The sequence below is a fragment of the Myodes glareolus genome, chromosome 11, assembly GCF_982192425.1.
Source record: "Myodes glareolus chromosome 11, mMyoGla1.1, whole genome shotgun sequence".
Taxonomy (NCBI): domain Eukaryota; kingdom Metazoa; phylum Chordata; class Mammalia; order Rodentia; family Cricetidae; genus Myodes; species Myodes glareolus.
In genome coordinates this window covers 45,532,364-45,544,325 of record NC_142036.1, presented here as the reverse complement: position 1 = coordinate 45,544,325, position 11,962 = coordinate 45,532,364, and positions in this window count along the sequence as shown.

Here is an 11,962-nt window from a genome sequence, read left to right as displayed (position 1 = left end):
AGATGGCTTACAAAGGACAGAAAAACGAAAGGCAAGGGACTGATTAGAAAATGACTTGGCTGGTTCACAAGAGGATCCAGTGACCCCGAGGTCACCAGAAGGAAGAGACCAGATGAGACCAGTTAGAGGCAGTCAGCCATTCTAGTGTAGCACTCTGTGATGTCATTCGTTTGGTAAGGGAACCTGCTAGTCTCCTTAAAACACTCTGGGATGGATTTAATTTCATCAGAGAGAGATGTGTGCTCTGCGCATGTGGCGGGGGGAGGGGGGGAAGAAGGGCTTCCAGGATAAACACTGCTCTGCTATTTCTAGACTAGGGGCTGACCAGCATGGCTCTCTTTCTCAGGATATATCAGTGCCTCTCGGGGTTCAGGGACCACAAAGTGAAGGACCAGACTGGAAGTTATTGCAACCCAAAGTACGGAAACCAACCAGCACCTGACCGTCAGGTGTTCAAATGAACTTGCACACACTATCTACAGTGAGCCAGGACCTGTCTCCACAGGTCTGTATTGCTCCCTCAGCTGTTGCACGAGTGTTTTATTCTCAATAACATTTTAGTTACCCACAGTCATGGACCCTGTCCTATACAGCATGTCCGGGGGAATGGGGGCATTGAGCCACTGCGGTGGGGCTCTTTGCTGTTGGCAACACCTTTTCAACCCATAAAGTCCTGCTTCCTCACCACCCCTGAGGGAACAGGACTATTGTTTTTGTAATACTTACTTGACAGGGAAGGAAACAGAGGTCAGCATAACAAGGGAGCCTCAAAGCACCACTCAGTCTGAGCCCTGCCCACCGTTATCTCCCACCCCAAGGAGCAGAACGATGTCGATGTCACGATGAGCTAACCGTGAGACTGGAGAAGGAGACATGCCCTAGGCCTGCGCGAGGAGTCACTGTGCATCCTGCTCTTCCTGTAAGTCCTGGGCCATCCCTCCAAGGGAGCAGGTGAGTTCCTCGGACCTTCTGCCCTTCAATGGAGTTTGATATTTTCCTTCGAATCACTTTTCCTTACAGTGGGAAATTTACATAGGTTTAGGATTCATCAGAAAGAAACCTAAGCTGCCCGGTTAGTCCCCACCTAAATCAAGGTGCCCCTACAATGGGCAGCCTGGTCCACGAGGACAGAAAAATCTTCCGTAGTAAGGGCTGCTTTGCCTGCCTTGGGATGGGGCAGGATGGGACAATGCAGTTTCTGGTCGGACCCTGGAATCCCATCCTTATCCCATGCATCCCACAGGAGGGTGACATCCCCATGATCCTACTCCCACCAAAGGCAGAACTGGGGCTTGAACTTCCCACCCAAGTCTTTGTATCTTCCCTTTAACCCCTTGGAGTCTTGAAACCCTGCTGAGCAGAATCGGGAGGATGCCCTGTGGCCTGAGCTGTCTAGGCAGGCTCTGCACGCAGGCTCTGGGTTCCTCCTTCATTCAGATCAAGGCTTCCTTGCTGGACAGGCTTTGCACTTAGTTCTTACCCAGCTGTGGCTGCCTGGGTGGTAGGAAAAGTGGCCTGTCACTCAAGCCTGTCACTCCCTCAGCCGGACCACAGATCGGCCCTCCGGGTCTCAAGTCACTCAGATAAAGAACTTGGGAACGCCTAAGACCCACGGAAGGTGTTTCGTTCCACATCTTTTCTTTACACATCCATCTCCATCTTCTCTTCCTCCTCCCTTCCTCCACCCGCCACCTCCAATCAGAGCAGACACTGCTCTGCAGTGTGCTGCTGTCTACTGCTTCCGTTGGTTCAGAGGGAGCAGAAACCGAATCTTTCCTCCCCGTCAGGAGCTCTGCTGAATTATTCATAGGCCCAACTTACTGCAAATTTCAGAATGATTTTTCTTCAAGGTTGTAGCCGGGAGGGTATGGGCAAAGGAATAATGACTGTACCTGACACCCACAGAGGTAAGTGACGCTGTCTGATGTCACAGGCCAGGGGCCCAGTTGCCCTGCAGCTTTGAGACAAGGGCAGCATTGAAAAAAAAAAAAAAGTCAGGCTGATTCACACTGCTTGGCCTTGAGTGGGTGGAACTTTTGGCCGCCCTGAACTCCCAAGTCTGTGGATTAGCAGTTTTAACAGTTTTAACACATGGGAAGACAGCTGGGCCTCATCAAACCACGATACCCATGGGGACTTGTACTCCCAAGGCTGAACCATTCAGAAGAGCTACAGGGAACCAGAGCCATCTCCCTGAAGAGGAGATGGTTGCTAGTAGACAATTAGAAGCCAAGGGCACAGGAGGGAGAAAATGTCTGTGAAATGGCAAGAGGCAGGACTGAACGATAGACTTGGGGAAAGATGCACCAGGTACTAAGTACTGTGGTAAGTACCTTGACTCTTGGTTGCTCAGTTATAAACATTCTTTCTCCTTGGTTATACACACTCTTTCTCCTCCTCACTTGTGGCTGGGAGATGCCTATGACAAGATTCCAGCCGGTAGGACGTAAGCAAAGGTGACTGGTCAGACTTCTAAAGAAGACATGGTTGGTCCTGCACATCATCTTTTCTCCTGGGGAGTGCAGGTGATGTTGGTGAGCTAAAAGATACCCTGGAAGACGGCAAAGGAAGCTGGGCCTTGAACTGCCAGGGTTTCTTACCCAGCCTGGACCACTTGGCTACTGTAGAGTCAAGCAAGAGGAGACACACCCCTTCCTCGCTCTTCCCTCAGGCCTTAGCCTGTGTGATGATTCCTTGGGAAGCCATCTAGTATCCTCCCCTCCTTGACCAGGGCTTCCTGTGTGTGTTCACCCTGTCCTGCATGCATCCTCTGGATGCATTCATCACAGCATCCCATATTTTTTCTTAGTTATGGTTTCTTTGACTATGAAGAGACACCGTGACCATGACAACTCTTATAAAGAAAAAAAAATTTAATTGGGGCTGGCTTACAGATCAGAGGTTTAGACCATTGTCATTGTGGCAGGACGTGGTGGCACACAGGTAGCCATGGTGCTGAAGAAGTAATTAAGAGTTTTGCATCCAGATCCATAGGCAGCAAGACGAGAGGGAGACCCTGGACCTGGCACGAGCATCAGAGACCTCAAAGCCCACCCCCAGTGACAAACTTCCTTCAACAAGGCCACACCTACTCCAAAGGCCACACCTCCAATAATGCTACTCCCTGTGAGTCTATGGGGGCCGTTTTCATTCAAACCACCACAGTTTTCACCCCTGGTCTGCAAATCCCACAAGGCTGGGAGCATCTTGAGTTGGGGACTGAGATCCCATCTGCCCTCATTTTCTTAGGATCAAGGAGTCAATAGGCGCTTAATAGTTGCAGAATAAACCACGGAAGTGCCACAGGCTTGCAAACTTACAAACTTACAAAGCCTTCGTTCTTTCCTAAGGGGACCAGCACTTTTACAAGCTCTTCACAGGAAACATGAAAGAGCATTTCCCATGCTCCTCCTCCTTCTTCCCAAGGCATTTGGACCCTTTTCCCTTGTATGATGGCTCACAGAAGAGCCTAGAAATGGAGAGCCCTGGGTTAGGGGTGTAGTTCAGTTGGTAGAGTGCTTGCTTAGCACACACAAAGCCCTTGGTCCAATCCTGGCTCTGAGTAAAATAGACGTGGTGGTACGTGCCTCTATTCCCTGCCCTTGGAAGGTAGAGGCAGGAGGATTAGAAATTCAAGGACACCCTTTACAGTGTGTCAAGTTTGAGGCTAACCTGGGCTCAAAATAAAAATGTTTGTTCATTCTACAGCAATGGGAAGTCAGGTGGGGGTTTGTGAAGTATAGCAGAAATTTCTCTCCCTCTCTGGATTTAAAACCTAGGCAAAATCAGAGTCCTTTGGAAGAAGGGAAGGAAGGATGTGTATGTCAGACTTAGCTGGAAGAAGCTGTGAATTCTATAATTTGCTTTCCACTCTACATAGCTGTGGGATCTATTCAAATGTGTGGGTGCTCATGTTAGGTTTCCCCGGTCACTGCAGCAGGAACCGTCTATCCTCCAAGACCCAAGGTCTTAGCAGTAACATCTCAGAATCAGGCTCTGGTCTCCTGCCAGCCTTTCATTGAAGACACTTTCCAAGGCATTGGCCTTGGCAGCAGCCAGTGGCTGTGCTTTTAATTACAGCTTCCTTGTCTTCGCCAGACCCTCCTTTGGCATTCTCTGCACACAGTGAATCTCATTATGGCTGCTAGGGTCAAAAGAGCAGTCTACACTGTCCAGCAGCCTCTGCTGCGGAGATTCAAAGCACAGCACGATCCACATCCTAGACTGACCTCCAGACGAGGCTACTATTTCACTGCGTAGGAGGTTAGGTGTCAAGGTAGCCCCCTGTAGTAGTGGGGTGATTATGTAGGCTTAGCTATCTATTCGCACCAGAACTCACACATTTGTGGGCCCTGTTCTCTACCTACCACCCTGTCCTTGACGGTCACCTCAGGTTTTCTCCCTGGTGGAATCCAGGTCAAGGAGAGATAGGAAGTCTCTCACAGGCGAGTGTCTTAGTCAATTTTCTGAGGCCACAACGAAACACCTGAGGCTGTGTAATTAACGTAGGAAAGAAATCTACTAGCTCATGTTTCTGGAGGTTGGGAAGTCCAAGAACGTGGTGAGAGCCGCATGCCACTTTAAATCCTGGCAGGAGTGGAAGGGTGAGTGGGCAGGCCTGCTTGATAACGACCCACTCTGAGGTAACCAATCTAGCCCCGAGAGAGAGAAAACTCATTCCTGACGTCCATACACTATTAGGACATCAGCACTTCTCAATAATGCCACCTTGGGAGTGAATATTTCAACCAAATTTCTCATGAATTCTAGGGAACATAATATTATAGTTTGGACCTAGAACAATGGTTCTCTGTAAATTCAAGATCAGCATGCTACATAGTGAGTTCCAGGCCACCCTGGGGTGTATCGTGAGACCCTATCTCAACAAAAGAATCATGGTAAAACTGACAAAGGCTAGGATTGAGCACATCCTACAAGCCATGCAATGTTGCTCTCCCTAGATGCTTTTATTCATCTAGGTCTCACAATAATTTGGGTATTATGTATAGCATCATTGTTCCCATTTTACAGATAAGGAAGTTAAGGCTAAGATAAATCATGTAATTTTCCCAAGTTAACTTTAAGGCCAGGGGTGTTTGATGATGTGATTTCGGATTCTACCACAGACATTGCCATGGCGGCTCTTGGTGGTCACCTTGACCACAACTGGAATCAGCTAAATCTCAAGCAACTAGACACACCCTAGACACACCTGTGAAGGATTTCTCTGCGTAGTCCTGGCTGTCCTGGAACTCACTCTGGATACCAGGCTAGCCAGAACCAACTCCCAAAGATCCACCTGCCTCTGCCTCCCAGAAGCTGGCATTAAAGGTGCGCATCACCACCGCTGAGTTGTTTTCTTGTTTGAGATTGGAAGATCCACCCCAAATCTACTTAAATGTGAGGAAAGATGAGGAGAGGTGCAGTCTTAGCAAGGCACAGAACGCAGCCAGAAAGAGCAGCTGATACCCTGCGTGAGATCTGGACCTCTGCCCTTGCTGTATGGCTTGGGCATGAAGAAGCCACATCAAACAGTGATGTTTTTGAAGCAGAACAGGTCTGCCTTGTGTGTCTACCTCCTTTTCCAACTTGAAGACATAGCCCAACCTGGCTCCTTTGGCATTCTAGCTAGTTCATAAATTTTCTTGGTGACCAACCCCCAACCACCCTGCATCTTAACAACTAGCTGTCTTCTCTGCAGATGCTGGGTGTCAAACAGTCATCTCTGCTGGGTTGACATCCTATCCAAAGGATTCATGTTGTTATTAAAGAGTAGAGAGAGAGTGAGAGGAGGGGCTGCGGCAGGGTGTGCAGAGGATGGGGGGATCATCTGAGACACACCATCTGGACAGCACTTTGGATTTATAAAAAATTTATTCAGGGTTATGGGTAAGGCTTGCTTAGCATGTGTGAAGCCCTGGTTTACACACACACACACACACACACACACACACACACACACACACACACGCAAGCACCCTCTAATCTCAAGTCCACTGGCAGTCTATTTAGAAACCTCTCCTTTGCTAATCCCTCATCATTTCTCTCCTCTTTTTTCTTTCTATAAAATATTTATTTTGTCTTTTTGCCTTTATATGAATGCCTGCAAATATGTACGTGCACCACATGCATGCCCAGTACCCAGAGAAACAAAAGGAGGGTATTAGCTCCCCTGGAACTGGAGTTACAGGTAGTTATGAATTGCCTGATGTGGGTGCATCAGAAGGGATTCAGTTCTCCTGGAGGAGAAGTAATTGCTCTTAACTGCTGGTTCTTCTCTCCAGTCCATTTCTCTCCTGCTTTCAACTGCAAAATAGCTTTACAGAAGAAAGGAAGTGCCAGTAGCCTTGCACACTTTGTTTTCTGATTTCTCATTGATGGACATCTGTAGACACGCACTCACCCGAGCTTTTCTCGCTGTGTTCAGTGTCCAATTCACTGGCTTTGGGATTCATCGCTGTTATCCTCCGATTGCCTTGCTGTCGGCACAGAATCTCAGTGTTCCCAGATGTCCTAGGCCTCTGTCTATTATCTGCCCCCAGGGCCTCTCTTGGCCAGCTCTGAGCTGGCAGCCTGCTCACGCTGAGTTGCCATGGAGAAGGTTTAAACATGGTGGGCATGTTTCTGCCACCTGGAAACAAGTGGATTTGTAGAAAAACCACCATGGAGAGCGAGAAAGAACTCTCGGAGAACAGCACTGGTGCCAAGGAAGCTGGATGCGGTGCAGGAGTGTGAGCCTGCACCGCTGTGTGCTGCTTGGCATTCCGGCCAGGCAGCCTCCTGCTGATTAACCCCAGTTCCTACAGAACTCCTGGGAACTTGTGTCAGACAGAAGGGCATAGACTGCAGAAGTTTGCCAATTCTGAGGAAATGGGTTTCTATGGGAGCAAACCAAGTGGGATCTAGACAAGCCTATGAAAACGTGTACATCATACAAACAATCCTCACCAAAGTGTTCCGCAAGGCTGTCTGTGCTAGCTTCTCATGAGACCTGGATGTCCCAACAATATGACACCCCATGTTCTATTACACAAGGAAACACTGCATGGCTTCAGATACCCCACTTGAAGCACCTGCCACTTCTCCGTCTGTTGCTTTGCAGGTCAGGAGCAGTTGAACCTCAGTGAAAGTTCTGAGGACATTTGACACCTTTTACCATATCAAAATTATACAATAATGTTAAATAAAATTAGCAGTAGATTTTTCTCTTGCTCTGTGAGCATAATCTATTGCTTATGGCCTTCTAAGTCATACTAAATTCTGGTACTGTGCACACATGCCAAGCTGAAATACACATTGGAAATTATGATCCCAAAGTTACAGAACTGACTGCCTTTCTCTGGAAAAGGTTTGCATACTTTTTTTTTCCTGCTACTTGAACTAGACACAATGCCCTTCTCGAGTCCCACATAGAGAAGAGGCATCTCGGGCTGGAGAGATGGCTCAGTGGTTAAGAGCATTGCCTGCTCTTCCAAAGGTCCTGAGTTCAATTCCCAGCAACCACATGGTGTCTCACAACCATCTGAAATGAGATCTGATGCTCTCTTCTGGCCTGCAGGCAGACACACAGACAAGAATATTGTATACATAATAAACAAATAAATATTAAAGAGAGAGAGAGAGAGAGAGAGAGAGAGAGAGAGAGAGAGAAAAGAGGCATCTCAAAGGTGACTTCTAACAGATTCCAAAGACTCGCCAACAGGTTTGATTATAAGTGCAAGAAATACCTTTTCATTACACTTACATGTGTGTGTGTGTGTGTGTGTGTGTGTGTGTGTGTGTGTGTGTGTGTGCATGTGGAAATCAGATAACCTTAGATGTCATTCTCTGGGAGCTGTTTATCTGTTTTTAAGATAGGGGCTCTCATTAGCTTGGAGCTTGTTACTTGGCGAGTCTGGCTGGCCAGCGTGCATCCGGGAACTTCCTGTCTACTGCCCAGTGCTGGGACTGCAAGTACATAACACCATGCCTGGCTTTCCCACAGGAACTCTGGGCATTAAATTCAGATCCTCATGCTTTCACAACAAGTGCTTTATAAACTGAGCCATATTCTTCCATTCCCCACTCCCCTTTTTGAGACAGGATCTTGTTATGTAAGCCAGGATGACCTGGATTTTACTATGTAGTCCTGCCTGGCCCCGAACTTAAAATCATCCTGCCCCAGCCTCCCAAGTGGTGAAGTTACAGCCGTGCACCTACCACAACTAGTTCACACCCTCTTTTTTAAAATGTTATTTTATGCTTATGGGTGTTTCGTTTGCATGTGCACCAACTGTGTGCAGTGCCTTCAGAGACCAGAGGGCATCAAAACCCGTTCCTGGGGTTACAGAGTGTTGTGAGCCGCCCTATGGGTTCTGAGGATAGAACGCAGGTCCTCTGGAAGAGCAGCCAGTGCGTTTAACCGCGGAGTCATTCATTACTCGGCCCCCTTTTATTTTTTTTCCTTCCTCCCTGCCCCCTTCTTTCCTTGAAGGTTCTCCCTGTGTTTTCACCTATCTTGGACACAAGGCTGACTTTGCTTGTTTTAATAGCCTTCCATAGTTTTGCTCACTTCCTTCTTTCTGTCCCTTTACCTGTGGTAGCAAAGTCTGAAGCCCAGAACTTTTGGTTATGTCTACATTAAGTAGTTCAAAACTGTTTCATTCCCAGTATCTACCCCTTCTGTTATGACTCTTAGGCAAGAAGCAGGTAGGATTTCTCTGACTAAAGCCACAGGCATTTCAGGTGAGATGCAATCCAGTTCAGTGGAGTCCCCACTTCAGGCAGGCCTTCCCACCCAGACCCCTGACTTCACTAGTGGAAATACATGCTTGCCTTGTTTGTGTCTAGAGGATGCTGTGGAATAATCCTTTTGTACACAGTGAAGCCATTTCGCTCTCCGTTTAATAAAGAGCCAACTGGCCAATAGCTGGGCAGAAAGCGGCTAGGCGGGAGAGCCAGACTGAGAGAACCCTGGGAAGAAGTGGAGCAGAGACACCAGCCAGACAAAGAGGAAGCAGGAGATGAACACACCGTGCTGAAAAAAGGTACCGCCACGTGGTAGAGCATAAATAAAAAATATGGGTTAATTTAAGTTGTAAGAGCTAATTAGTAATAAATCTAAGCTATTGGCTGAGCATTTATAATTAATAATAAGTCTCTGCATGGTTATTTGGGAGCCAGCAGTCCCAAAGAGAAACCCCACCAACAGAAGGAGTAGCTACTTGTGACTGAGATACTGATGGTGCCCAGAAATAAATAAAATGGGCTACTGGAAAGTTTCAAAATATTGAGAGCAAAAGGTGGGATTATTTTATTAAAGTACTCTAACTACTTTGAAAAAATTTTAATTATTTGTTTTATCCATAGGACAAAGTCTTCCAGAAAACCTAGAGATACTTGGAATCTGAGACCTTTGCAGCCACCCCATACATCACAATACATGGAGTGTTCAGTGCAGGAACTCCCAGCACAAGAACATCTCTCTGGCTGAGGCTCATTTGTAGCATCCCAATGGGTAGATGGATGAATAGGTGGTTCCAGCTTCCCCTGAACTTGAAGATGTCTTTGAAAAGCCAAGAAAGGGGAAGCCAACTTCAGAGGATACAAATATGACAGTAAGGGAAGGAACTCTAATAAGGTAGAGGGATGTTATGATTTAAATGTGAGATGTCCCTCATGTGTTGAAAATTGGGTCCCAGCTGATACTGCTATTGTAGGCGGCTGCAGAAACTTCGATGTGGGGCCTAGTTTGAGGAAGTGGAGGCTTGGCTTTGAAGGTTATATCTGCCCCTGATCCCTGCCTGGTTTTCTCCTTCCTGCTCATCCACATGCTCCTGTAGGCATAGTATTTTGACTCGGTCCCAGAATCAGTAGAGCAGGCAAAAATCTATGAAACTATGCACTGAGATGAATCTTTTCTCCATTAAATCATGACATCTAATTTGTCACAGTGATGTAAAAATAAATACAAGGAGGTAGGGAGAATCTACCAATGGGAATTTACCATAGTGGCAAACTGAACTTGAGCTGGGCTTGTCTTCTGCAATGAGGATGGTTGGACTTGAATGTGTAATATGAACCACCTGGGGACCCTGAAAAACAAACAAACAAACAAACAAACAAACAAACAAAACAGATGCTGATGCAAAGGGTCTGGATGGCGCTCAAGTGATTTGTCTAACAGACTCCCAGGTGGTATCAATGCCGTGGTCTCTGGATGTCTTCATGCAGAAGACGCTGGAGCAGTACTTTCAAGTAGGAATGGTTCTCAACCTTCCTAATGCTTCAGCCCTTTAATACAGTTCCCCACAACCACAAAATTCTTTCCATTGCCATTTCACAACTGTAACTTTACTATTGCTATGAATCATGTTGCAAATATCTATGGTTTCCACTGGTCTTAGGTGACCCCCGTGAAAGGGTTATTCAACCCCCAGGAGTTATTGCGATCCACAAGTTGAGAACCACTTCAGGGGAGTTTTCTGTGGTGTTCTAGATTTGTGTCCCCCCTATATCGTGGCCGCTCCAACATGTGGCTGCTGACCACTTGCCAAGATGGAGCTGAATTTTCAGTTGTATTTAAATTTAGTTAGCTTAAATTTAAGCAGACACATGTCACTCGTGAGTAGTCTTTTGGGAAGGACAGTTCCACAGCAGTGGCTTTCAAGTTTGAGGGCATGCCAGAATCATCCAGAGAGGTGGCTCACACCCAGATTGAAGGCCCTACTCCTGGTATCTGATGCTGGTCTACTGGTCCAGGGACTACTCTTTGAGTTTTTTTTGCTACAGAAAGTGCATTATCTCAGATGTATTAAGAATTAGCATCAGTACACTGGCCCCTTGTCTCTGGGCGGTGAATTTTATTCCACCTCGTTTTCAGTAGGACCCATGGAGTCCAAATTTTAGGAGTCTCATAGATAGATCTACTGATGGGCTACAAATAGTTGTGGCTGGGACACTCTGATAAGACCTTTATAAACTTATAAAATACTATTCCCAACGACTGTAGGAAGCAACAAAACACACTGCATAGATGTATGCTCCAGCCAGGCTAACTGGGTCTAAACCAGCTCTGCACATTTGTTGGGTGACTTTGGAAAGACTGCTTAGTGTCTCAATTTTATCACCTTTAGAATGGGACTAATAGTACTTGTTATCTAAAGACATCTTGTGAGAATTAAGTGCTCTAAAATGTGACCAGTGAAGACAGGAAGATGTCTTCGTTAAGAGCACTAGCTGCTCTTACAGAGGACCGAGGTTGGATGCTCAGCATCCACATAGCACCTCAAAACTATCTTTAACTCCAGTACAGGGGAATCCTATGCCCTTTTCTGGCCTCTTGGAGCAAGGCACCAGGCACACACCATTCACATGCATAAAATTAAAATGGCAATGATAAAAATATTAAATATCACCTGCATGGCATAAGGGCTTTGAATGCATTAGTTATTATCATTCTTGTAATCCTTTCCCAAACTTAGCAAATTTTCCCATCTGCTCTGCATTTTGTTCATCCTGTGAGTTCTTTTCAAACAAGCAGCTATTCCTGGGAGGCACACTCTGCCTACTCTCACTTTTGCTGAGGGCTCTGGGGACCTCTAAGATGCTCTGGGGCTTCCCCTCTAGGATAGCCAAGGACAGCAGGAAGGTGACAAATGGGAGCACACCCAGTGGTGTGCTTTGTTCCTTGTCTTCACGGCCAGTGCACAGCCAGGGCCAGCACAGGCCAATCCATCTGCTTAGTGTCTCTACTGATCAATATAATCCATATAGCACAAATTCCAAAATGACCACCCATGTCAATTCAATTTTACTGCCTAACAAGGTAGTTTAGTAAACAACATACCTGCTCCTACCCCCGCCAACCTGAGACTAACACATAGCCCCAGGGGAACCATTATTTCAAGACCCCCTTCCTTTGAGATATTTGGGCGTCTTGTCATAGTCATACAGTGATTAACACAGACAACTCCAGAAGAGG